Here is a 27933-nt window from a genome sequence, read left to right on the forward strand (position 1 = left end):
CAATTCTAGGTGAAAATATTCTATCTTGGAACTCAGTCTGGGATCCTCTCCCTCAACTTTAAACTATTTAATTCCAAGCACCTAGAAGCATATCACTTATAGAACATACAAGTAAGAGCTATCCAGACCATAGAATAAATAATAAGAAAACTGAAAACATTGAGGATGTTCACTGGTTCTAACTAAACCTCAAAGTATAAGATTTTCTGGTAATACTATATTCAATATTCTGTAGACACATTAAACTGTACAATTTTCTAAACACAGTTTTAAAAGAATCTGAGTTTAAAAGCATCACAGAACTAAACAGAGTGACAGCTTTTATTACTTCTATTAACTTTTCTGCTCTAGTTTATACAAGCCAATTAATCTCATTCTTATTCCACATTAAAGAAAGGAAATCCACCCAGCAGTCAATTACATTTCTAATGTTGGCTGGGAGCATTTGCTCGAGACATAAGACACATGTCCATGTGTCCTCAGCATGAAGACTACTGTGATTTACGGAAACGTTCTGGAAGCCAATCTTGTAAGTAGCAAAAACCAAATCCCGTATCAAATGATACGAGTTTGCTTAAGTTTGAAGGCATCTGCCACAGGAGTAGGTCGGTCAACACAAGGGTAGTCAGACACCCGTGAGAAGGTCATGGTCATGCACAGCCTTAGAAATGGGTGTTAAACAATTAACTCTTTAGATCCAGCTATTCCCCTCTTAGAAATCTACAGGAAAACATGAGTTTAGGTGAGAATTTGAATGCAATGACGCTCATCACCGTGCTTCTTATAGTACAAACAAAAAACCCCCTAAAGACAACCTAAAGGTCCAGTAATAGTGGTCTATATGGGTACTTTACACAGCTGTGAAAAACATTTCCAAAAAAAATCTTAAAAAGTGGATACAAAACATAGAGTGGTGTGAGAATGTGAGCAAATGTGAATAAAAAAAGGCCAAGAATGAATATACCGAAGTGTTAACAAGGGTTATCTCTGAACTCACAGCAAAATTAATATATTACTTTCATAATTAGAAGTTATTCTTTAAAATTAAAATGTATCCTCAAAACAAATACTGTATTGGGTTTTTTTCTTTTTTAAGCTCTTAAAGTATCACACTATTCCTCCGGAGACATCCAAAGAACTATGGTTACCAGTAAGGTTGAATGTTTCTTTAAGGGTCTATAAGCAAAGCCTAAAATGAAAATCTGGGTTTAGAAGGAAGAGAAATAAGAATTAAATTACTTAAAAATAACTCTTCAACCCACAGAAGTTTCACGAGGATTAATTTAAATGGTGCATGGCTATAAGGCACTTAAAATATGATCAAAATTTTAAATTGCATGCAACTGTTCAGGAACATTACTCTAAAAATAATTCTTATATAATATGACCAACAATTACCAATCAACTTCACCAAGAGTATTTACCACAACAGTTTAAATCATAATATCTGGTTGATAATAAAATTTTTTTCTACAAAACTGTAGAATAATTGAAAAATAACGTATTTGAAAATTATGAAGTCTTATTAATGATGTGGGCAATCTTTAAAACCACTGAATATGGATTTGTAGACAGATTATAATGCCTTGGGAACTGGGTTTTTCCTGTCAGGTTTATTAACAATTTCTCAAAAAGAAAAATTACCAACTATCATCTAGACCTAAATGAAGTCCATCATAGTTTGTTGACTGAATTATTGCGCACTCTGCCATTTTGCCTTCCGGAAATTCATTCTCTTCCACACTGGAGCTCTAGTGAGCTCTGGAAAACGCACAAACTTGTCTAAAATCTTTCAGCGCCCTCCCCCTTCACCTTCTGGGTGGAACCGCTCTCAGGCCCTGGGAGACCTTCCACCTCACCTCAGCTCCCTCCACTCCGCAGCACGCTCCCTCCTCTCCAGCCTTAACAGAACATTTCCCCCAAACACATTCTTTTCTCCTCTCTCCATGACTTCACAGGTGCTGTGCCCTCAGCCTGAGACTCTCCCACACCCTCATCTTTCTGGCTAACAGTGCTTACTTATTCTTCAAGAGTTGTGTCTCAGGCATCATCCCCCTCCTTCAGGGAACTGCCCCCATCCCGCCTGGCACCTACAACACGCCAATGCTGCGCCCGCAGTTCACACTAATCACGACGAGGACCCGTCTCTGGTTCCCCGTCTCCTCCTTCGAACTCCCGCCCTGTGAGCGCAGAGCTGTGCCTGGGGCCAGCCAGAGCTCAGCAAGGGGAAGCAGCCCACTTTCTGATGCGAGCTCCGCCTCCGTGTGCTACTGACACAGTCATCCAACTTAGTCGGTGTTACCCTCTACCGAGCAAAAATTCAGATGTAGTAGGCTCATCAGAGCATCCAGTTATGTTGAAGTGCTTATTCCCAATCAGAAATTTCTGGAGAAACTGCCTCTTCCAAGAATACTCTCGCCCTGGCTGGCGCAGCTCAGTGGATTGAGCGCGGGCTGCGAACCAAAGTATTGCAGGTTCGATTCCCAGTCAGGGTATATGCCTGGGTTGCAGGCCATGACCCCCAGCAACCACACATTGATGTTTCTCTCTCTCTCTCTCTTCCTCCCTCCCTTGCCTCTCTAAAAATAAATAAATAAAATCTTAAAAAAAAAAAAGAATACTCTCATTACCATTTCAGTGGTTGCAAGATTGTTCAAATGTCCTATTTTCTCTTTTTTGTGACCCTATCTGAATTAAAGCATTACTACATTCCTTAAATACTTTCTGAATTAAAAGCTCTGTTTATAAACTATCCAAAAAGGTGTCTTCTATCCTCTGCAGCATCAACTCCCCCAAAATTAAACAGACTCTTGGGGTGGCTCTGTGGAGATCAGCATGAATGATTAATCTTAGGTGCTCTCCTACTCTCAGGAAAACACAGCTAGGATGCAAAACAATTTAGGTTCAAAGAACACATTGTAGGTCCTCTCTCTTTGATCCAGAAAAATCCAAGTAAAAAAAACCACAGTGAAAAGACCGTTTCAAAGTGAAGAACACTTTCTATAAATACTCCACATACTCAGTAATATTATGCAAAACATTCTGTACACATGCTCCGTGTGAAAGCACTTAATCATTTGAAATTATTTCAATTCTTAAGCCAGAATTATGATTTCAAAAAAAAACACCAGTAACTTGCATCTGTATATTGCCATGTATTTTTCAAAGTATTTTCAATTATATTGTTTTGAGCCCATTTTTAGCACTTGTTTCTCAATGCTAACTCCAAGTATCAGAAGTTCTTTTTCTTAATTTTCTATCCCTAGAAAATTGGATCATTACTTTAGCATGTGATGCTAAGGATGTAAGAGAGCAACAAATGATGTAATGACATAAAAGTCACAATACTCTTCAATTTTAGCCAAAGGCATTAAATATTATGTACAAGGGTGTTTGTTCAGTGATTAGTCTTTTTACAAAATGGCCCTTTGTAAGAGTAATAACTTCATTAAAATTGAAAATAGAGAAACATTTCATGAAAAAGTATAAAAAACCTCTTTTTTTCCCTATACAAAACATACCATCTGGAGTTATTCTGCAGCCAAAAATATATCAAGAAATAGAACTTTTTTTTTATGGTGAGGGGAGGGAGGAAACTGGAAATCACGAAGGAGCCCCCAGGATGCGATGCTGCAAAGCCGAAATCTGAGTGAAAGGGTCCACGAGCTCACCCTCAAAGCTCACACCCTCTTGTGCGGTCATGCAGGACCTGTGACAGGCCGCCTTTTATAATGAAGCAAGGAATAGCACTCTGGGATAAAAAAAAAAGAGAATTCAACACACTGCCAAAAAAAGAAAATCGAATGAAAAGAAGCAGATTTCAGAAAGACTACAGTATGAGTCAGACATCACAACCATCTAAGGTAAAAGCAGAGTCACAAATCTCCTGGGTGAAAGGGACCTCAGAAAGGTCCATGGTCTAACCCTTCCTCAGGCTACCTTTAACTGAGAGGAAATCGGTTCACTTCCCTAGTCCTCAGTTTCCTCATCTGAAAATTGAGGCAAGCCAACAAGTCCAGTGGTTCTTAAACTTGGCTGTTCACCAAAATCACCTAAGAATTTTCAATATAGATTCCTGGGCTTGGTGCCTGGAAATTCTATTCAATAGGGATGTGATAATGGCCAGAACCTGTAATTTTTTTTAAAAGCCCCTCAAGTGGTCTGATGTACATGTCTGGAAACCACCAAATAAGATGAGTGCTAAGGTACCACCTCACGCTTTTGTTTTAACTGCAATTTAAATCTCTGTTAAGAACCAAGATCTATTTATTTCCAGAAGATTTCTCTATGTACTATATTAAGAACTGAAAGGTTACACAGTACTTGAGAATGCAACTTTTCAAGGGCTTAGAGGTAAGGGTACTACTTGCCATTTAAAATTCAATTCTGTAAAGACCTCCAAAACCCATAAGCAATAGAGGGCCACCTTCAAGAGTTACCAGCATGACTTCCTACACAACACAAGATATTAATGCATCAATGGTTGCTTTCCTATTATTTTTCTTAGTGTTTCTTTTTGATTTTCCCAATCTTCTATTTTCCTATTTTTAAAAGAAGTTAACATTTCCTATCCAGCTCTCTGAGCTTGAGGAAAGAGAAAGAATACATATCAGGCAAAATAAAAGTGCTAAACATAATTTAAAAATATAAAATATTTAACAAAATATATATAAATTCCTGACAATGGGAAAGGAAGGAAGCATGCCTCTTCTCCAGCAGCCAAAATTGGGAGGGGGGGGAGCGGGTGATAGGGGACTAAATGGTAATGGAAAAAATTATAGTAAAAATTTTTTTAAATTAAAAACAAAAACAAAATAAAAGCAGAGTGGAAGTAATTGGGGGAAGGTCCTGATCACTCGTTCCTCACCAGGGAGGCAGGCAGTACTAGTAGTGGGTATCGCTTATCAGTACAGATATTTAGATACAACCCCATCAAAAACACTTACCTAACAAGTGTAACAAAACGAGGAAATGACCAACAGGCACTTAAACTTCACCTGGGATTAACAGCAGACAATGACAAAATAGGAAAAACTCAAGTGACTCACAGGCCCTGTTAAGCCACTGTGACTCTCCCCCATGGACCACTTGTGTCCTTCCGGTTCAGGCATTGTCAGAGTTCTTCCATCCGCTGCTGGGGCACAGCAACACCTGGCCTTTCCTTTTGGTGAGCTCCGGGAAAAGCAACAGAAATCTGTCCCTGGGGAGATGCTCATGACCAGTGAAATGCAAGAGGCTCAGCATGGAGCCTGGAGGTTCCAGCCTCATGACAGCCTGAGGGCCGAGGAATCCTTCAGCAAACTTCATTTCCCCCTTTCTCTTTTCTGTGACCCTGCCCTACTTGGACTGGTACTAGATATGTCTGAACAAAAACGACTTAGTTTGATCCCATTCTCTCAACTCCTCCCCGCCCAGCCCCTCAAGCACATGGGGGCCCACGGGGGAACTTTATTTCACTGGAAATACGTGCTAGCACCCATCCTTCACTCCCACACACTAGAAATGAGCTGGGAACGGCAAAAACAACTAAAGTGAGTGTTTCTTCAACAGAAGAGATAAAATGCCCTTCACCTGGTTTCACCCCAGGTAGCCATGCTTCAGTTAGTTCCTTAAAGGGCATTCCTCAGCTCTGCGGGAATAAAGCTCACTTCTCTCCTCCCTGGCCCTGGACTCCTCAGGGTTCACGTCCTGCCCTCCGTCCTCACCACACCCCTTCAGGCTGGCCTGCTCTAAACTGGGCCTTTCAGCGCAGCGACACATAATCCATTGCACCAACTGTGCGGGGCTTCCGGTGCCAAAAGACCATTGAGAAAAAGGCTGCTAAAAACACATGCAGTAACTCAGTACTGGCAGGTCCTGGTGGATCAGCCCCATTCCAAACCTGCCCTTCCTGTGTCAGACTTCTCAAATGTCCACTGCTCCTGCCCTGTTGTGTTAACATCCTACAGACAGCCCGAACCTAGGCTGCCCAACAGAACTTTCTGCCATGCTGGAAATGGTCTATACCTGCACCGCCCAGGACAGTAGCCGTGAACCTTATGTAGTGGCTGAGCATTTGAAATGTGGTTAGTGTGACTGAGGAACGGAATTTTTAGTTTTAGTTAACTTTAACTCATTTAAACATAAGTAGCTGCATGGGGCTCATCGCTGCCCTACCACACAGCAGAGGCCGTGATTCTGAGAGCAGAACAAAGGATACCGTGCAAACCGGGCTATGCAGTAGAATCACGTAGGGAACCCTTAAAGTCCCAGTGCCCATTTAATACCCCCAGATAATTAGATCAAATTTTCTACGGGTGGGGGCCCAGACATCTGCATTTCAAAAGCTCCTCAGGGATGCCAATATGCTGCCAAGACGGAGAATCACTGCTCTAATTTATGTAAAAAAGTACCATTAACGGCCAATCCTCATCCAACCAGAAACATACTAAGACATGTAACCAATTAGGCCAAACAGTCCACTCATCAGGCACATCAATCCTACGGCACTATGACAACTCTTTTCAGGAGCAAAACCACGTCCAAAGAAAATGGACTGCTAAAGGAGGCAATGAGGAGAATAGGAGGCAGTCCAGAAATGAACATAAAAGAAGGAGGGAAAAAGTTTATCAAATTAACTTTAAGCATCCAAAGCCTGGCTAACATGAGTCTTTATATACAACGAATGTATGTTCTGGGAAGCCACCAGTTAACAAAAGATACCTCCAAATGTGGAACTCTGAACAAATAGCTCTAATTGGATTTTTCCCCCTTGGCTAATCCACCCACACATTATGTGTACCTGATAGTAAGCTCTTAACCACTGAACATTTTCCTTCAAATGATAATTGGAAACCTGTACCTTTTCACTGCATACATCAAACTTTTAAAATGGCAGCAGTGACAAAGCCAGTACTGGTCCAAAACCCAGCTCTGGCTCACTCCTCTCCAGTAAGCACAATCTCAACCTTCGCTTGCCATGACTAATTTCACCAAGTGTATCATTAACCTGGTGACGCTCTTTCTCTGAGACTTGACTTAACAGAGGCCTCATACCCAGAGTGTAAAGAATGCAAATAGACACTCGGTTTCCACAGGCCCTAATCTTCCAATCACCACTTCCCAGAGGCATGCAGTGCCCTTCAGGATGAATGCTGACAGAGTTCCAAGGCTGATGCAAAAAAATTCACTAGTGTTTTCCAGGCAGTACCACTGAAAGTCAAAAACAGGAAGAAGAAATTTTAATGGAGGGAGTTATTTGAAGGTCACTCTTAACAATAATAAAAGTTGTTCCTTCTACATTCACAAGTGAAATATAAATGATACAAAATTAAACTGCCTCGCCCCAGATTATTACTAAAGTAATTCAATCTCAAAACCGAGAACTCCCAAGACTTCAATAAATCACCTGAGTCAATGGACACCCCTCCAAGGAGAAAGAAGTGATTAAATGCACCCGTACTCACAGCCAAGGCGTTCTCACAGAGCAGATGTAATCCCTGCCGCTGTGGCAAACCAGACTGAATTCCTCTTCACCTTGGCCTTAGTGGAGACCCAGCAGCAGCTACTCAGTACAACCTTATCAAATTTCCGTTCCAATTAAGGGTAAGAAACATGGACTTTAATTTAGAGTTAGCACAACACCTACAACAGGAACTGGACTGGACCTCTGTATGCACATCTGAATGTGGGTTACACTGGGTAGGGTGAAAAGTCTCTTTAGACTCCATAACGGATTATCAGTAAACACAGAATGCTCAGTTAAAGCTGAGTTGCAGATAAACAATGCAGTTTTGGTATACATGTGCCCCAAATATTGCATAAGACATATTTCCACTAAAGAAGATATGCTGCTTATCTGAAAGTCAAATTTAACTGAGCATGCTGGTTTCTTTGTTTTTCCTAATCTGGCAACCCTACACATGGCTGTGCTGGAAAAACCCAAACTTGAGAAAGTCAAGGAGGAGCCCTAGTTTTGGCACTTCCCACTCATTCAACCATCTCACAATTCCTGTAGCTGAAGGTCAACTGTAAAAACTGTCGTCTCTAGTGTGGATACTAATTAGCTACCACCTGATAATCAAGTGCCCCAAAGCCCACCCATCCCTGGGCCACAGATGCTAAGTATGTAACTAAGTGCCCAATACATGCATAGCTGACAAAGTGAAAGTCAATTTTACTTTCAGGGCCTTTACCTGAGGAAAGAAAGGGCTCAAATAAAGCAAGTGAGTAAGTGTGAGTAAGTGCCATGAAAAGAAGAAGTCATTAGTAAATGTTATTATTCATTCAATAAAACTAAAAGCAAAATTTGCTATCGAGAAATCATATGACAACAACAGAAAGTAAATGAAATATACAAGGAGCTATTATGTGAAATAAGTGCCTAAGTAAAAAACCTAAATAATAGGTTTTTTAGTAAAAGGTGAAAAATTTATACGATCTGAAGAGAAGCCAGGGTATAATAGTTTTTTTAAAGAGCTAATTCTATGGAACAGTTATGTATCAAACAACATTCAAACCCTTTACATATCTTATTGCACTTAAGCCTAATCCCCTAAGAAGTGAGTGCTATTATCATACCCATCTCACAACATGAAGAAACTGAGACCGAGATTTGGTAATTTGATAAGACTCAGGTGACCACACTGCCTGCTTTGCCTCAGAGGGTCCCAGCTTATGCCTGCTGTCCTGGTAACAGTTCTTTCGAGTATCCTCTTTCACCTCCCATAAATTACCCAGTTTGGATGATAAATTATAGGTCAATTACCAAAGACCCACAATGAGTAACTGGCAGAGGTAGGGGTCAATCCAGGATGTGTGGCTCCAGAAACAGAACCCAACCACTGAAAGATGGGATTAACTTTCTTACTTTTACCCATCACACCCCAGATCTCCTGCATGGCTACAAATCCCTGTGGGGTGGGGGATGGGGGTAAGTGAGGGTCATGTTTTTCAGAACTGTCCTTTGTCCCCTCTGAAATCACTGATAATACACTGCACACATCATATGTGAGCAGAGAGAACTCCTCAGTCAGCCTACATCCACATCCCTGGGTCTGAAAATTTTTAAACGTATTCAACTGATCAAAGTAATATTTAACCAGATCCTTTTCTATTTTGGAATGACCTTCACCTTCCTTTCAGCCCGACTGGGGCAGCCAGGGCACAGTTGTTTGCTATTTTTATTAAGACATGCGGTATGTGCTGATTTTTAAGTTCCATGCTTCCTTCCCTATTAAAAAAAATTCTTTTTCATCTTCCTTAATCTTTGGTAAAACATGATCTATTTTCCTAATAAATGTTAATGCTAGTCTGACAGCATGAAAACAGCGAAAAAGAGCACTAAACCTGCAGGCTCACCTCACATATAATGTTGAAAAGCATCACAAGTGGTCCAAATAAGCAGAGGTTAAGATGCCTTTCAAGCTTCAGCACTTTGAAAACTGTCACAAAGAGACTGACTGTTCTTATGTATCAGCCAATGGCTCAGAATAACACTCACTGGCTTAACATGGTGATTTCAGCCCTTAACTTTGTGCGAGGCTGTGTGATTTCATGTGGCCTCTCTGAGCGTGTCTCCTCCTCTGTCCAATGGTGTGGATGCAGTGAGATCTACAGGGTCCCACCAGCTCTAAAACCTCTAATTCTGCATATCCTCTATAATCTTTCTGACCATGAGCTGTAGCCTACAATGTGAAAACAGTGCTCTATCACTAACCTTCCTAAAGGCTGGCTTCCTTGCTGGTCTAGCAAGGTGGTCCATGAGGGGCCCGCACTGCAAAACCCTGAAGGTGAGGAAATAAACAATCCTCTCTTGAAAGCAGATTTACACTAAGGCTACCATTGCTCACACCCAGCACAAGTGTCTGAGGTCATCAGATACCCGGGAGGCCTGCTGCAGGCAACGGTCATGTGAGCAGGCTTGGGAGCAGCCCTGTGGTGAACTGTGCTGGTTCTCACGTTTGCACAGTTCACTCTTTAAGATACTAAGTCTGACTCCTGTCCGCACTAGGCCACGTGGAAGAAAACCCAAAACACACTTTTTTAATGTTTGTTTTTGTGGTGGGTCATGAACACTTTTTCTATGATGATATTAAATCTACAAATAGGACAAGACTGGAAACCATGGTCTAGAGAAGGTTTTCCTTGTCTCCAAACCTTACCAGGTGCCCTCACAAGGCAGTTTACTACCCCTCTGGTCCTCGTTACAATGACACTGGGGAAGGGTGGGAAGGGGGGGAACAGGCATTGCTGAGTTAACTGACAGATTTAACAGTCATGAAACAGCAACTGCCCTTCTCACCCTTTTTCACTCACAAAGGAAAAAAAAAACAGAAAATGAAAATGAATTCAGAGCTTGGATTTCACATAGAAAGTGAATTCATCACTGGAAAAAAATGGCATGAACTCAAACTCAGGTCTGGGGAGTTCCATTATAAAGTTTTACTCATGCATAGTTATGAAACAGGAGATCCTTCTTACCTAAAGCTTTACCACATCACGTTTAAAGCCACATTTAAATGAAAACTTCCATACCGAGATTTGATACATATGCAGGCATCCAATCCCTGGCAACAAATACCACGTTTAAATCCAAAACCTGCTGGTAGAGAAATAAGTACTGTATTTTTCGGACTATAAGACGCACTGCATCATAAGACGCACCTAAGTTTTAGAGGAGGAAAATAGGAAAAAAATTTTGAAGCAAAAAATGTGGTCAAGTATTTCATAACCTGTGACCCTGCTCCACCACCATGCGCCGCCCCCCCACAGCGAGCCAGGTACACTGCATTCGGACTATATTTGCACCCCCATTTTCCTCCCAAATTTGGGGGGAAAGTGTTTCTTATAGTCTGAAAAATACAGTAATACCTCTTGATGAAAGTTGTCTCCCAGATTTTTTTAATTTAATTTTTTTAAAGATTTTATTTATTTATTTATAGAGGAGAAAGGAGGAAGGGGGAGAGAAACATAGATGTGTGGCTGCCTCTCATGCGCCCCCTACTGGGGACCTGGCCCACAACCCAGGCAGGTGCCCTGACTGGGATCAAACCAGTGACCATTTGGTTCACAGGCCAGCACTGAATCCACTGTGCCACACCAGCCAGGGCATCCATCCCTGATTCTTATCAGAGTCCTCATTTCAGTAGTGTCAAAACTTCCAGAAAATTTGTTATAGAAAGTCTGGGAGAGTCAACAAAAAATGCTGAAGTCAGTAAAAAGCTGTATGTGTTTGGGCCATCTGTTCAAACTAATTTAATCTTTTATAACCACTAATACGTGTGGTCAAGGTTTGTTTACCTTACTCTTTTCAACAGCAAATTTAGTACACAAAAGCAACTGAATGAAGAAAAATACTATGGACTCAACACAAGCATGTAACTAATAATGACTAAATTTAAAAAACATATTGCCTGCAGTTTGATTCATAGTAGTAGAACTCAAACTCTTCAATTAATCAACTCCTCCACCAAACAATAAAAAGTTTCTTTCCAAAGCATGTAATAATTAAAATGCAATGCTAATATTTTTCCTTTGGACAAGAACAGACTAGACTAGTATATCCCAAAGCACATTCTATGAAACTCCAGGTCTAGGAGAGGCTATGGAAAAAAATAAAAGAATCCCAAGATCAGATAAGTGTGAGAAATACCATGTATCACTCTCTCTCCTAGAATGCCTATTAAGCTTGTAAAGGCTCTGAGAAGCCCTTCACTAAGGAAAAAGAAAAGCATTGAGACAAAAACAAAAATCACAAAAAATCACTCTCCCCCACAAATTAACATTTGGAATATTTCCTTCTTGTATTTTTCTTTGTATGTTTTTCTGCATAGTTGAGATCACATCATTTATATAATCTTGTACTCTCCTTTTTCCCCTTAAATTAAAAACCTTCCTATGTTATTAGAAAATTTTCAATAATAATAATATTTTATCAAGATAGTGATGACTATGAGTTCCACCAGGCATTAATCACTTTACTCATGTTAACTTATATAATCCTCACAGTAACCCTCTCATAGGTCTGTATCACAACTGCCCCCATCTTACAGATGAGGAGACTGAGACAGTGAAGGGTTAATGACTTGCCCAAGGTCACAAAGTGAGTCCCTGGGTCTACATTTGTACTGCCTCTATAATATGCCTCCCTCAAACTTACCAATGATGGACATCTGGGTCATTACCAATTTTTCTATTACAATAGTGTTATACTACTAGACATCTTCACAAGCATCTGAAGCACTATTTTACCCAATAAGCCTACACAGACAGCAAAGCTCTTACCATCTCAAGCAGTCCGATGTATTTCTGGCTAGCTGACAACAGCTGCACAAACATCTAAGACGGCTAGTATTTCATCAGCCAACTCGTTACTCCACCTACCCCCGGCATGAACCTCCATGTGGTCCTCACCTGTCCAGTCCGCTGCCCTTTGCAGCAGACTTCTGTCGTGTTTCCCTCTGCCTTCACACTTCACAAAGAGCCCATTATAACTCTGGGTCTCTTCCGTGCATCTCCCAACACACAGAAGCAAATTCTGTTAATTTTTATATCTGGTATATTTTAAATGCTAAGCTTGTACGTTCCTCGTCTCATGAGCTTGTGCGAATACAAAAGACATACACAGAGAGACAGCATCCAGTATACATGTGTAAAATTAAAATGAATGATTTTTCTAATGCAGATAATAATCGAGAAAAGGGATATTCAAATATTTTACTGTTTGCCTATATTACAGTGAATGACTGAATGTTCTCACAAAATTAATGAATGCATACTCTAAATTAATGAACAGTCTGAGGAGAAAATTATCTAAAAGCAAGACCATGCAAGCATATAAGATAATAGTATGTGAAATTAAAAGGCAACCGGTAGTTCTGGACCATAGTTCACATCTTTTGAACTCAATTTACCATTCTGGCTATCCAAGGGTGTGTTTAAAAAACAGGGACTGTCTACAAGAGGCAAAAACATAATTTTAAACATTTAAAAATCTTAGGCTCAATAAAGGTATTTTCCAACACATCAACAATACTATAGAGAATTTATCCCCCATCTAATAATAAAAAGATCAATACATCTAAAGAAGCTAAGTATCTCCATGTTTTCCATAAAACATTTTTTCATGTTTTAAAACACACAGTGCTTTTTACATATCACAAAACGTGCCTAAAAAAATAACCTCAACTCTACTGACCAAAGGTCTAATAATTGTAAACTATAAATCTCTGAATAAGGAACCTACATATAGTCAGAAATAACATTTCTATTCAAAGGGACACCCTCTGAAATATATTTAAGATACCAAATATGAGAAAGGAAAATTCAGAATTACAAATCTGAAGATGTAAGAGAAACAAGCCCATTTGTGGGGTTGTTTCTAACTCTAAAAAGCTATAAAGTTAAAGTCTAAATTTCTAATGGACTTTGTTATAGGATAATTAAGATGTCTGGTCATATCATCTTTTAAGACATTTTTAATAGGAACTTGGTTTGTATTTAAGCCCCTAAGATGAAGTTCACTCACTGTTTTCATACCATATTTAAGATCTAAACCCTCTCTATTCTTATTTCCATTCACTAATCCAAATATTGCATGTTTTAAAATCCCATCTTCACAGCACCCAAACCAACAGGTTATTTGGATTATCCCAGTCAGCAACCCCCACCTCCACCTCCCTCGCTCCTGCCACCCCCACATGTCACCATCAGGCTCCAGCCCTCCGAAAGACTGCACTCCCACCTTTGTCTTTACCATTCTGACTTAAAAATTCAGCCTATTTTTTTAAATTGAGATCAGTTAGAAAATAAATCTATTACAAACAAGAATCAAAGTATTACAAACTGCAAGTAAACTTAATACGAAGTCAGAAAGTGCCTTTTCCTCTGCTTCTACAATGTTTTAGTGTTCAAACACCAGTAATTCATCTCCGGAAGAGCATCAAACGTATAAAATATAGGGCTTTTTAAAGATCTTCAGGGACCCAACTTTTACCCAAACCACAAAACTGCATATTTTGTGGGTGGAGCAGGTGGGGCAGGGTAACTCAATGTGAAGCTTGGAGATGATGCATTACTAACCAGTCCACGTGAAACCATACAGATAAGAAGTTGCAAAGAAATATCTTCCTACATATAGTCAATAAGGTTTTTTTAAGAGCATTGGAACAAAAAGATAAACAAATTAAAATAAATCTTGCTAAACTGAGGAGGAAAGCAACTATCTCTATGTCTTGGTAATACATTTAGAGGAGCAGTTTTGCCTATGTGAAATGACAAGTTCAAGCTATTTTGTTAAACTATAGCTATTTTCAGGCAGGCCGAAGCAGCATTAGAGCTTGTCATGCAGGTTGCTCCCAATCTCTTGGCAGTTCTCCAACACATTCCAGCTTCTTTTGCACAGCCTTGCTGGAATCACATCCCACTTATCTCTAAGACAAGTAAGATGCTGCCACATTACACAACCAGCCTGCCATTTATTCCCACCAGGTCACTTTGCATAATGCCTGGCTAAAAAAGAAAAAAGAGAAAATTAAATCGACATCTGTATGAATGCAGCTTAGTCCAAATGATCCACACCAGTCCCCCAACAAATACCAGACCACTGCCCCAACTGCGGGAAAAACCCTGTGCCTTGCTGCCCAAAGAAAGGCGCAGTGCTCGCCAACTCTGGAGGGACAACTGACGTGGAGGGGGAAGCACGATCAAACCTTTACCTCAACCAGAGATGCCAAACCCTAGTCATGCCCCCACTGCGTACACTTTGAAGCAGATTATTCATCGGGGTACATTTTGAAGGACAGTGTTGGTATTTAATGAATCCCACCACCTCTGTGAAAAGAACAATTTAACATAGCAATACATCCTCCTTGAAGCCAATGTTCTCTCTAATTGTTAATATGGGGCAAAAAAAAAGTCCTCTTCAAAAACAAACTGGAATGGTTAACCACATGCTGCTACATTCCATTCTTGCTAAAAAAAATATTTAATTAGCACATTTGATCCTCCTGCTCTGCACAGCTGCACAACATTCCAGTGATAGGCCAGCCATCCATATACTCTTTACATTAAATACCTACTTTACAAGTTGAGAAGACTGAGCAGTTCTCAAGTATGACCCGCTAAAGATAGAATTTAGTTCATGTGATTAAGTTTTCTGTAACAAGGGTGGAGTCCAACGGAAATACATACAATAACTAAGAACAAAATATTCAAACATACACTAACAAAATAATTCTGCAGAGTGGGAAATATATATCTGTATGTACATACACACATAACATATATGTATATTTTAACTGACAGACAAGAATAATCTTCCTTGGGAACAAGACAATAAATTAACCTTCTCTCTAATTAAATTTTCAATTTAATTATGAATCAAATTTATGAATCAAACACAATTTTTAGAACTAGGATGAAAGAGGTGGTATTAATGTCAGGACCACGTACTTCAAAAGCAAAATAAGCCTTTCAAAGTGACAAATCGTCCTTATTATCAGGGAAATTCAGAAATTCCTTTAGCAGTGGGTGTTGATTTAAAAACAAGCAAAGAGGAAAAACAAAACAACCTACCTTTAAAGCAAAGAATAAAACAGGAGGTGTGCACTGGTTTCTTTCCTGCTGGAATGTCCCACTAACGCCTTTCTCCAGGACAGTGGCGCCCCTCGACTCCGCCCCAGAAGATAAGTTGGGTATTTAAGGACAGCTGGCAGCACAGAGTTGTCAGCCTCGCTGTGAGAAGGACCAGACCCACTCTCAGAGAAGTCACCCGACTGATACCTCTGACCACCACTCACCTCCTAAAATAGTGACAGGTGTGCTCATGCAGTCAGAGGTCTGGATAAGGCCACATTCCAGCCCCTGCTCTCCCCTAACCTGGGTACTGTCTCAGCTGGATGCCTCCTGGAGGGCTAGGCCCAATATCTGCAGCTACCTGGAAGTCAAGTTGAGATCCCTATTCCAGGCTTCAGACAGCCCAGGCACATTAACCATCAAGCATTTCCCTTGATGGGTTTCAGCCACCCTCAAAGGGAATGATTCCCATCAGGTTGGAGTCTCTGAAGAACCCCTTGTTTGGAGTGAGGAAGTCTGTCTACTAGTGTAGCTGAGCTCCGTCACCCAGCCCTGCTCCATCCAACACCTAGTCCAGCTCAGATTTTCCCTCTAAACTGTGAACGGGGCTGACACTGCTCTTCAATGTTTAAGCAGGGAAGAAGGTCATCTGCCACTTTTGTTCAGGGCCCACCACCCCAAACAAGACTTATAACCACCACAAACTACCTCAGAGAAATTGCTAAAAAAGCTTTCCTCCTCTTCAACGAAAGGGTATTTCTCCACTCTTCCCCTCAGCACATGAACAAACCACCTTAACACCATCCAAGGGAAGAAGCCAAATACTAGAATTAAGGCAACAAAGAAATGCCAGTGAGTCACCTCCAACCATTGGAGGTTCCAGGGCATAAAGAACTGGCATGCAGAATCGAATACGTATTTCTCCTTGAAACAGACCCTAGCTGCAAAGATATAATTTGAAAGACTTCAGCAAATACAAAGTTGAGCTCTGCTGTATGCTTTCAACAGTTTTAACTAAACCCAGCCCAGTAAAATTTATTACATGTAAAACCAGGATTATAATATCCACATCCATTCCATTTGTGACATGTTATAGGAGAGCTGTTTCAAAGACTCTGAAATCTGAAGACAAAAGTAAAATCAGATGTTGTCAGGAACTAACAGAGATGTCTCTCAAGGGAATTAAGACAACTCTGATGGGAATTCCTTTCAAAACAAAACAGAAAGTACACATTACCTAATGAGAATTTAATTTTTGTTATTTTTCCACTGTAAAAGGTCCCTGCTCCCCCCCAAAGAGAATTATCTATAATAGCAAATTTTGGATTCTTCAACATTTTTCTTTAATACTGCCACCACTGCCCTGGCTGGTGTGGCTCAGTGGGCTGAGTGTCAGCCTGCAAACCAAAGGATCGCTGGTTTGCTTCCCAGTCTAGGGTACATGCTTGGGTTGCAGGCCAGGTCCCCAGGAGGGGGCGCGAGAGGGGCAACCACACATTGATGTTTCTCTCCCTCTCTTTCTCCCTCCCTTCCCCTCTCTCTAAAGATAAATAAAATCTTTAAAAAAATATTGCCACCACTAAAAACAGCTATTTATTCCATAACTTTAAATATGACTGGTTATAAGATGTTATGATTTCCCATGCTACATGTGTAAACTGAAGAATGATAAACATTAAGGGATTCTTTAGCCTGTCAAAACTTTACATCTTCAGCCTAAGATTTGAGAATTGACCCTTATTTGTGCGATAAACAAATATGCAAGGCAGGAAAAAGGTTTAAAGGATAAACACCAAGATGTTAACTGCAAGTTTATACGGTCACTGACTTAACCTAGTGATGTTAATTTTCTTCTTTGTGTTCATTTTTATTTTTTGTATGATCTACAATATAGATTTATTATTTCTGTAATAAAAATATTTAAATTTTTTAAAGTTTTGTTATGATTTATGCTCATTTATACCTTTATGAAAGTATATATTCTTCAGAAACCATTCAGAGTAAAACTATGCACTCTATATATTAGCAGATTATAAAAAATTCAGGGATTCTAAAAAGGTAAAAAAAATTTAACTTTTAAAATTATTGTTTTCACTAAAAAAGCACTCCTATGCTCCAGGTAAAAAAAATACAACAGGAAATGTTTAACCATCACATAACAAAATAAATAAGCTCTGTTTTAGGGAAGAATCTATGTTTTCCTTCTCCTTTAAATAAACAAGATAAAAGGCCCCCTCTCCAAGGCCCTAAACCATGATAAGAACTGAATTTTCCTATCCCAAAGACACTGAACAGCTGCTGAAGAACATTCCAGAAAAATATGCAGCCCTTGGCCATTTAGGTTTGGCCTTGAGGCAAACACACTAGGACAAAAATTATCCCAGAAACAGCCACCCACGAGGGCAGGGAACAACAAGAACTTCATCCACAGGCAAAGGCAGGAGCCTTAGAGGCTGATCTCTGGGAGGATGTTTTTGAGAGACTCCCTGGGGGCCCAGTTCCCCATCTTTTCCCACACTCCGCGGAAGTAATGAACCAGCAAGGCTCTAACGAAATGCACACTTCACTGAGAAATGGGAAAATCTTTTTAACGTTTCAGGGCTCTTTACACCGTTGGTGTTAGTACTGCTTTTCAGAAAGTTATGGTAGACAAAATTTGAACAGCAGAAGGTATATTTAGCTAGTTAATCATTTTACTTTGTTCTTAACCAACTAAAACAAGGTTTGTTGTGATGTTAGGGTATTTTTGATAAAAAGCAAAAGTTTACTGTTAAGCCATTTCCTAAAGCTTGGAAAATGTGGAGATAAAATGAGAAGTTTTCCAGAATCCCATCACCCAGATATAACCTGTTAGGCTAATGAACTTTCTAAGCGTGGGCATATTTAATTATACAAATTAAACACTGAATATACACACTTAAAGCAATCTTAAAACTGTAACATTTAGTGTCGCAGGTTCGATTCCCAGCCAGGGTACATGCCTGGGTTGCAGGCCATAACCCCCAGCAACCGCACATTGATGTTTCTCTCTCTATCTCCCTCCCTTCCCTCTCTAAAAATAAATATAAATAAAATCTTTAAAAAAAAACGTAACATTTTACTTTCATATCTCAAAAGCACACTTAATCCTGAACCCCCTTCAATCAACTGCTTAAAGCTCATATTGGAAAACATTCAAAATTTGTGGAAGTAAATTAGTTCATTTTTACAAGCCACATTTTATAAAGTGCCAGTACAATTGGGGACTTAAACCATAAAAACACAAAGTACTATTTTCCTCCAAACATTTCCCCCATCAGCTAAGGGCAGAGGTTAATTCCTGGGATTCACCTTCAAAATGTTGTCTCTACAATATTCCCACTTGAAAAGCCTTAAAATAGCTCTTTGCCTCCTTTCACGCTGGAAATTAATCACACACACCTCTCTCTCACCTATGTGGTAGAGAAGAGAGAACACACAGATATGCATCTATGTTTAAATATATATAACATTACATAAGAATTTCGTTTCATATACAAAAATCAAGGATTTCTTTAAACTTTGTTCCACCACACTCTTAGCCTACAATATTACCAAATACTGAAAAACCATTAATTAGAAGTTATCTAAATGTGGAGTCATTTTAACTTACAAATTTTCACTTGGAATTTTACCTAAGTTTCTGACCAATTCTAACAAAACACGAAGGTCTCAATGGTTACAAAATTAGCTCTGGCAGTCGTCTGGGCTCCCACAAGTGAGAACAACACGTCGCAGAATCCCACTCCTCTCCCCCACACACAAGTGTGTGGTTTGGAAACCCTGAAGTCCTGGTCTCTCCCCCTTCTTAAGCTGGCCCAGGTGAGTGTGAAGTCAAGTTCGCATTCCATCACATCTGCATGCTCTACTTCTCTCTCAGACCTACACCCTTAAGACGCTGACTTACTCATTTTCTCACTGCTTTTAGATTAGTACAGAGGACACACGTGACAAATCCTTTGAATTTTAAACTATTCCTTAACAACAATCTACAGTTGCCAGATTTGCCTTTTTTCTTTACTTCCTTTAAACATTAACATAACATGTTGATTGTTTTTTGACTATTAAAAAATACTCCTCATGGAAGTCTATGATATTATTTACTGTATGTGCCCTTCTGAATGTGTGAAATATTTCAAAACTTAAAGTGAGAAACATTAAGTCATAGGAATTTCCTTTCATACAAGAAAGGAAATCACCCATCAACCCACCATCCAAAGCAAACCATTAACATTTCCTTCCAGTCTTTTATTTAATATAACAAAACAGGAGTTACAGAGTATTATACAGATTTGTATACAGATTATTTCCACTGAATACTACATTGTTAGTATTTTCCCATTCCAGTAGTATTCTTCCAAACCATGATTTTAAGCACTACATTGAATCCCATCCTGTGCCGTAATTTATTTGATTATGTCCCAGTTGTTTTTCCACTATTATTATTGGTTTGTTTAAAATCCTCTGTCCTTATTTTTAATTCTTCCTTTGTGCTACAGAGCTACAAGTGAGATTTCAGTCCAAAAGGTATAAACATTTAAGGTTTCAGATATATATGTATCTGCATATAGATATATAGATATACATACACACTAATTTTTCAAAGTAAGTTTGTATTAATCCAAATAAGCTGCCAAGAGGTGCTGCTGCGCTCTCATCTCGGCACCCCAGAGAGAACTCTACCTACCCGTTTAAGTGGAAAAATTAACCTAATTGTTTTCATTTGTGTTTCACATTACTGGTGAGTTTGAACAATTCAATATACTTACTGGTTTCCTTATTTTCTTCTCTTATAAGCCATCTGTCCCTAGCCTTTCCCCACATACTAGGGTTTTACTATTTTTTTTGTTTGTTAAAAATAAATGTTATTCAGATTTGCATTTTTATTACTATATTTTGACAAGATACATAGGGACAAATTTAATACAGACTGAGTTTAGCATTATTTATCTGATGGATTGGTATTGTTTACTGGAATGTATCTTTTCTGAACAAATCCAAATACTTATTTGAAAGAAAGCAGAAAAGTGAGACAAAGCAAAATTTCCAGATTTAATAGTAAAATGTACTGTGACGGACACTGGATTAACTGAAACTTTAATAAAATCCTCTTTTTGATAGGCAGTGCTGTTATCACCCTTTTCCAGATGAAGACGCTGAGGCGTGCAGAAAAGCCAAGGCAGTTTGCCCAGGAGGCGGGGCTGGGGCCTAAAGCTCAGGACGCTTACCCAGTGGCCTCCCGTCAGCCACACCAGCCCTGGCCTCTCTTCTCTAACTCCGCTAAGGGCTCTGTTGGAACCTCAAACAATGTATTTGAAGGCAAACTGATTCCCTTCCCAAATATCCACTGTTCCCCTTAACTTGTCTATTTCTCTCACGATGGCCAACCATGCTCTTTGTCATCATCTAAATTTGACACCTTTATCACTTTATGTCCTCATCCCCACTGAGATCCCCCAGGTCTCATACATTCACCCTACACACAGGTGGCCCAGGACTGAGCCTTCGCAACCTTTCTTCCATCTCTCCTCTCCCTCCCCTTCTCATTCCCGAGGCCACCACCATAACTTGCTCCCTTAAGGTCTGGACCCCCACAATCACCTCTTTTCTGTATCCTTGCTTCTAGTTTCTTCCCGTTCCACTGAATTTTGAACATGGCTTAAGTGTCGTGTTACTTACATATCTTATCATCACAGAACTTTAGAAGTTAACAGGTTCTTAAAATCTAAGTGCCAAATCTGTTCAATTGGTAATCACTGCCTACCACACTGTACTGAGGATGTTGCTGAGGCTCTATCCCAGCTCTGCAGAAAAAGAGTGGCCCTATTATTCTCCAAGTCTGCCAGGGGCCGTGTCTTACCCCCAACCAGAATTTCACTGGGATCTTCATTTTATAAACTTAGATCAGAGACCAGAAGTCACATATCTGGTCAGTAAAAGGCCTTTTATCTTCTGTGTACATACACAGTGTATAATCTACATAGTAGATTAAAAAGTCCTTGGATTCAGGAACTAATTTTTATTCAACTTTAAGTCAGCCTACACCATCATCACCCTAGCCCAACTTTAAGCCCTAGCAAAAGGTAGCCAACACTTACTGAATCAAAAAATTTATATACTACATATATACTGCAAAGTAATCTTAGAGTAGTAGCAAAGGGAGAACATTAGTATAAATGCTTCTTAGGAAACAGAACTGTAATTAACACTACTCTCAAGAACAGGAACCTGAACTGACAAAAGGTTTCCAGTAAGTGGTCTTATTCAGCCTGTGTTAATCAATACATATATTCTATTGGTAACACAAACTTTTAAAAAATAAAATAAGGTAATTTTTACAAGCATTTCAAAAGGGGTCACCGGTTTATATAGTTTAGGGAGCCTAAAGAGAAAGTAATGGAAAGGTTATCAGCTTAAATACCTACCGTATGCCTAGCACCACACACGGCTATCTCTCAACTGTATGAGTGCTACTAATTTGATTTTACTGATGAGGAAACTATAGTTCTAAGAGTAACGAACTAGCTCAACCCTAGATTATAGCTATGGCCATGTGACTAGTAGACAATAATTGCATCAGGATTTGAGCCCAGGTTTGTTTGACTCCAAAATTCATGCTCTTTCCAAACTAAAAAAAAATTCTTCTGCAATATCAAAATCATCCTCACAAGCTTTAAAGGATAAAAACTGATTCTGACTTACTGAAATTATGAATGACTATCAAAAGAAACCACAAAAAGTTTCTTTAGAAAAAAAAGAAACACAAACTGGAAGGCAATTTTTGCAACACATATAATCCACATAAGATTAGTAAGCAATCTACATAAAAAACTCCTACAAATCAATAAGGAAAAAATCTAAACGGCAAACAGGCAAAAGACTCAACAGGGATTTCACAAAAGGAGGAAACCAAATGGCCAATAATAAATAAGTACTTAACCTCAACAATCAAGGAAATTGAAAATAAGAAGCACAATGAGATAACTTCACAACTGGACATTTTCAAGGTTGGTAAATGATGGACATGCTGCCACAGTTATAGAACAGCAACACGATATCCTACTAGTGGGAATAAAATTGGTATACAGTAATCACTTCAGGAAATTTTGGTATTATCTAGTAAGGTTGATGATGCACATATGATCCAGCAAATTTCATTGCAGAGAGAGAGAGAAAGACAGAGAATTTGTGTGTGTGTCTATCTCCACTGATGTCCTAAGAGACACAGTGAAGAAACATTCATAGTAGTCCTTTCATAACAGCAAAAAATTGGAATTAAACCAAATGACCATCTACAGTGGAAGGAATAAATAAGTCATGGTGGAATGCTATACAGCAGGGAAAATGAACAAACTACAACAACAAAATGAATGAATTTCAGGAATATAACATTAATCGAAAAGTGTACGTCACAGAAAAATAAAACATAATTTTATTTATATAAAGTTCAAAAACATACAAAATTTAAGAATTTTAAAAAGGAAAACCTATCCAGAAGAGCAAAGGAGTACAAAATTCAGGACAGTGGTTGCTTCAGATAGGACGACAGAGGGGCACTTAGGGGACTCTGAATGCACGATGAGGTTCTTCTTGAACTAGGTAATGGGTGTCTGAGTGTCCACTGACTTGTGATTCTGTCATGTATCTTTTATGTGGATTATTCTCTATGTACAGATTACTTAACAAAGAACAACTTTAAGAAAAGAAGGGAACAGAAGGGCAGGATATTGAATATACTGGGTGAAACAGCTGACGGCAGAGAACAAGATGCGAGGGGAACAGAAGGAGCCGAGGGGACCCTGTGCTTCCTGGGCTCCAGCTCTGCTGTCTCAAAACCAATGCCTTTGGGGGCGTGGGGGGTGGAACTGTTTGTTTATCAACTTTAGAAAGGTACCCCCCAAACTGATTAGTCTAAAACGCTATTATTAATAGGACTATTCCACTGAAATATTGAAGAACTTTATGTTTTTCTGTATTAAATAATTTACAATGGATGAATCACTTTCTTCAACACCACTTAAGTGACAGAAGAGGAAAAATGTGTTGATACTTGAGCAAAGGAAAAGATAAAAGTAAGACACAAGAAGGAACTTTTTGATATAGAAGTCCCTTAGATGAAGAAGTAGAGCCGTTTCTCAATTTAATGTGCATACAAATCACTTAGGAGTCTTGTTAAAATGCAAATTAGGGTTGTACAGGTCTGGGTTGGGGCCTTTAAGAATCTGATTTAAAACAAACTCCCAGGAGATCTGGATGTTTGTGGTCCATGAATCTCATTATGATAGCAAGGGACATGATGAAAATGCCTTCTCCAGTGATGTGTAAGAGTAGAAGTGTGGGCGCTTCTGGGAGAGTTTAACTGGGAGAGTTTAATTTCACTCACCAAAGTAAAGAGATTGATGATATTGCTCCTACACTACGTGAACTTGGATACAGGACAACTGTTATCAGAAGAATCAAGAGTACTAAACTAGTTCTCTTGCAAAGAAAAGGTGCTTTAAGAAACAGCAAAGACTGAAAACTGGTAAGAGAAATCCATGAGATGTTTTACTTACCTCCATAGACCTACAATGTATTCCTTCCAGAGGAAGTATTGGCTTTTTCCTTATGGAAAAATAGTTTACATTTTCAATAGTCTCTCAAAAAGAAACCAGGACTACCATAAGGAAATCCACAGAACATTAATTAAAGCCCAGTTATAAAGGTCAGTGCCCAATATAATTCAAGGACCATCACATTACTGCGTGTAAAAAAAATACACACACACACACACACACACACACACAGAAAGAGAGAGAGAGAGAGAGCATGCTTTAAAATTCTAAGACTATGCTCTTAAAATGAAAAGTTTATTTCAACAAAAATCACTTCAAATAATTTCTGCTCATCACATCTGTGCTTGTTTAATAACGGTAAAATCCTTCCATCTCAAAGAAGCATTTCCACACATAAAGTTATACTCTCATACAGCAAGACAAAACAACCACTCTGACAAACTCTTCCCCAACAAACTCTTCCAACAGAACGCTGTCAATGCCAAGTCTCTACCAGGGATGTGCCTCAAGCAGAGCGTGAGGTCTTCTCTCTGGCTCCTACAGCACCTGAGACAGTTGTTACTATTCTCACCCAAGAGATCCTGTTCACAGAAAGCCTGCACAACAGGAGACGACCAAGTGACAGCAGTTTCTTCACTGTCCCAATACTTTTCATTCTTTCAGATGAAAGTTTGGGTCAGTCCAGAGATGACAAAATTACAAAGAGCTTAACCTAACAGAATTCTGCACCTGGTGTTTAAGTCAGAACAGCTAAACCTCCTGTGACATCAACACAGGATATTTTCTTACAACATAGTAAATCCAAAATGTCTGGATAATCCATGGGAACAATACTCCCAAACATCTTTACACAACACTATTTTATACAACCAGCACAACAATGAAGCCCAAATCCAAAGAGCTCTGTATTTTAATGGCCCTCTTTTAAAACTCAAAATAATGCACATAAACCACACAATCTGCATTCAGTTCTACTTTGCAGAGCTGCCATGAAATCAAATGCCACCAACTAGGATTCACTAGAGATTAAAAAAAAAATAAACGCAGACACGCCTGTGCTCCGAAACAGTGACCTTCCCTTCCAGCATACTAGCATACTGAATTCCCTTTTTTACCTATACAGTTCAGAAGAGCCTAGAGGGACATGTATCTCATTTGCGATCTCACACTGAATAAATGAACTGTAAGTAGCATTTAGAAGGGACATTCCCTGTATACTAGCTCAAACTAAGATGAGACCACTGGCAACCATCTCCTTCTGACCAGATACCAGCCTCAGAGGCCTTGGTGGTCTGCCCCTCTCACCCCCCTCCCGGGCCACATCTGCAAAAAATATGTATACAGAAGATACATGTAAACAAACATACATGAAGTCGGTTATCATCATAATCCCATCAGCCATGACTAATTTTGCTATCTAAATCTATAAAAGTCTGAACACCAATCCACCATCAATCTTGATACTTATTTGCCTAATAATCCCTAATAAAACATCCAAATATGTAATTGTATTTGATTTATAGAGAAAGCAAATGATGAAAGCAAAGAAAATACAGGTTAATCATCAACTATCCGTCAAAAATATAAGTTCCTTCTAAAACAACCTATTGAATGTTTATACTTTTAGAAATGTCTCGGAGACCTAGGAACTAAAATAGATTAATCATTTCATTTCAAAAGATGGTTTCCTGTAGGAAAAATTCATATTCCTAGTATTAACCAAAAACAGAGGTACTGTAACGTCATAGCTTTGAAGCTCCAATAAACATCAACTTTTCATACATTAAGAAATCGATGGACTGTTGGGTTGTGGTTAAAAATTACGGGTGACCCACAGAAAGACTCTGGACTCCCAATACTGACTGCACCACTGCCTCCGCACATCACTGGTCCGCGTCCTCCCTCCAACCCCTCCCTACGGCTCAGGTCCCTCGGTAAGAGATCAGATTCCCGTCCCCAGCTGCAGGCAGGCTCCCTCTGCCCGCATTAGCGCTGCAGGGCGCCCCTTCATCCACGCACAGCCCAACCCGCAGGGCGGGAGAGAGCACGCCAAAGAAAAGAGTCCCCCTTTCGGAGCTAGGTGACCTGGTCCTCCTGACGCCACATACAGATGAAGCAGCATGACAAGGTAGAAGCAGCTACAAGCCTCCGCCAAGGGCAGCCCCGGGCCTGGGTGGGGCCGGGCGGGGGCCGCAGGCGCCGAGTGGCCGTGCCAAGCCCCGCCAGCGAGAACCCAGGGAGGCTGTGATACTGCTGCATTGTGCTGCATCACGAAGAGGACACGGTGAGCCATCCATCTTGCAAAAAAAAAAAGGCAAGCATATCCCCGCCCAAATAAACCCACCGAATCCATTTTTCTCCTCCGCCAAAGCACCCTCACACTCGCCCTCTCACTATCTGGCCTGGCTTTTGCCTGGAAGAATAATGGACATGATTTATGTACTGATCCCCACAACACTCCCCCCTCTCCATCTGGATGGCAGGTTCTAGGCATCTTTCCTATCACAAAAACAAAGGGAAGGCTCCCCCCAAAAAGAGGGTCAAGGGCGTGGTGTGAGGGGTGATGACTAGAGGAGCTTCCAGCCCACCACCCCAAAGACAGGGCCGAAGGAAGGGTCCCCGCGCTGGTACAAACCTGTTGAAGAGAAGGTAGCAGGAGCTGAAGGGCGGGCACAGCGGAGGCTCCGCACCCGCAAGCGGCTCACGCCCAACCCTGGGAGAGTGGGGACCGAGGGAGGGCGGGCGCGAGGATAGGCGGGGGGGGCGGGTGCGGGGGGGGGGGCGGGTGCGGGGGGGGCGCAGGGCCGCCGCCTCGGGCTCAGCTGCAGCACGGCGCAGCCCGGACCACGCCTGGCCGCATCCTCCGTACCGTTAGGCTCACAGCCGGATCCTGTCAACGCCGCCTCCGCTCCCACCAGCAGGAGCAGAAGGAGGGCACCCGAAAATACAACCTCGCCGCTGCCCACTCCGCACTACCCCCGCGCCAGGGGCCGCTGAGCCCCGCTGGATGGACAAGGCGGCGGAGGCAGGGAGGGGGAATTGGCGCCGCTGCGCCAGGGATGGGGCTGGGCTGCCGCGGTGCGCACCGTGGGTCTGCGGCTGCCTCGCTCGGGGCCTGCCACCCCTGCCCAGCAAAACCCGAGTACTAATAAGCACTGGAGACCCGGGTTCCCCGCGCCACCCCTGCTCGGGCTCTGCAGCCTCCCCGCCCCCACGCCACTCCCCGGGCACAGGGCAGCCGCCGGGCAGCGGCGTTCTCCCGGCCTGGGCCCGCGCCCCTCCTCCCAGCCGCCCGCCCGCCCGCCCGCCCGCCCGCCGCCCAGGAGCCCGCCTAGGAGGCAGCCCCAATGAGTTGGCATCTTCCTGCCTCAGGCCCCCTACCTACCTCCCGCGGATAGGGGGGTGGGGGCGCCGGGGTCCCGTCCTCCTCCGGCTCCTCGGCTGCCGGGCGGGTGGGCCAGGAGGCGACTCCGCGGGGCTGTCCGCGGCTGGGGCCGGGGCTCACAGGACGGGACCGGTGGGCGCTGCTGCGCGGGGCTGCGCGCTCGCTCCGGTCGGAGAGGCGGCCGAGGGAGGGACTGGAGGAATCTGCAGCCTGCACAGCAACAGCTGCACTGATTCCGGGGGCTGGGCTGGAGCGCTGGGCGGAGGAAGGACGGGGGGGAGCAGTCGTGGAGGGGGCGAGGGGCGGGGAGAGGGAGCGCGCGCGCGTGCGCGCGCACTCGCTCTCTCCCGCACACCCTCCACCCTCTTCTTCTCTCCTCTGCCTCCTCCTCCCTCGGTTCTCCCTAGTTCCTCCCTGTTC

The 27933-nt window shown here is 41.3% G+C and overlaps 1 protein-coding gene across 2 annotated transcripts in view; it reads right to left on the bottom strand.

The window, feature by feature from the left end:
• The window catches only part of SPTBN1 (spectrin beta, non-erythrocytic 1), a 188884-nt gene extending 161152 nt beyond the window's left edge, over positions 1–27732 (bottom strand). The window contains exon 1 of one of the 2 annotated variants that reach the window (XM_045827184.1): positions 27514–27732. The gene's annotated coding sequence lies outside the window, so the exon portion shown is untranslated. Of the gene's footprint in view, positions 1–15555; positions 15671–27513 lie in introns of those variants that run through there. The other variant, XM_045827185.1, reaches the window with a different exon arrangement.
• Positions 27733–27933: the final 201 nt, after the last annotated feature.

This window comes from Phyllostomus hastatus, unplaced genomic scaffold (assembly GCF_019186645.2).
Source record: "Phyllostomus hastatus isolate PE091 unplaced genomic scaffold, TTU_PhHast_1.1 phas_scaffold_78, whole genome shotgun sequence".
Classification (NCBI taxonomy): domain Eukaryota; kingdom Metazoa; phylum Chordata; class Mammalia; order Chiroptera; family Phyllostomidae; genus Phyllostomus; species Phyllostomus hastatus.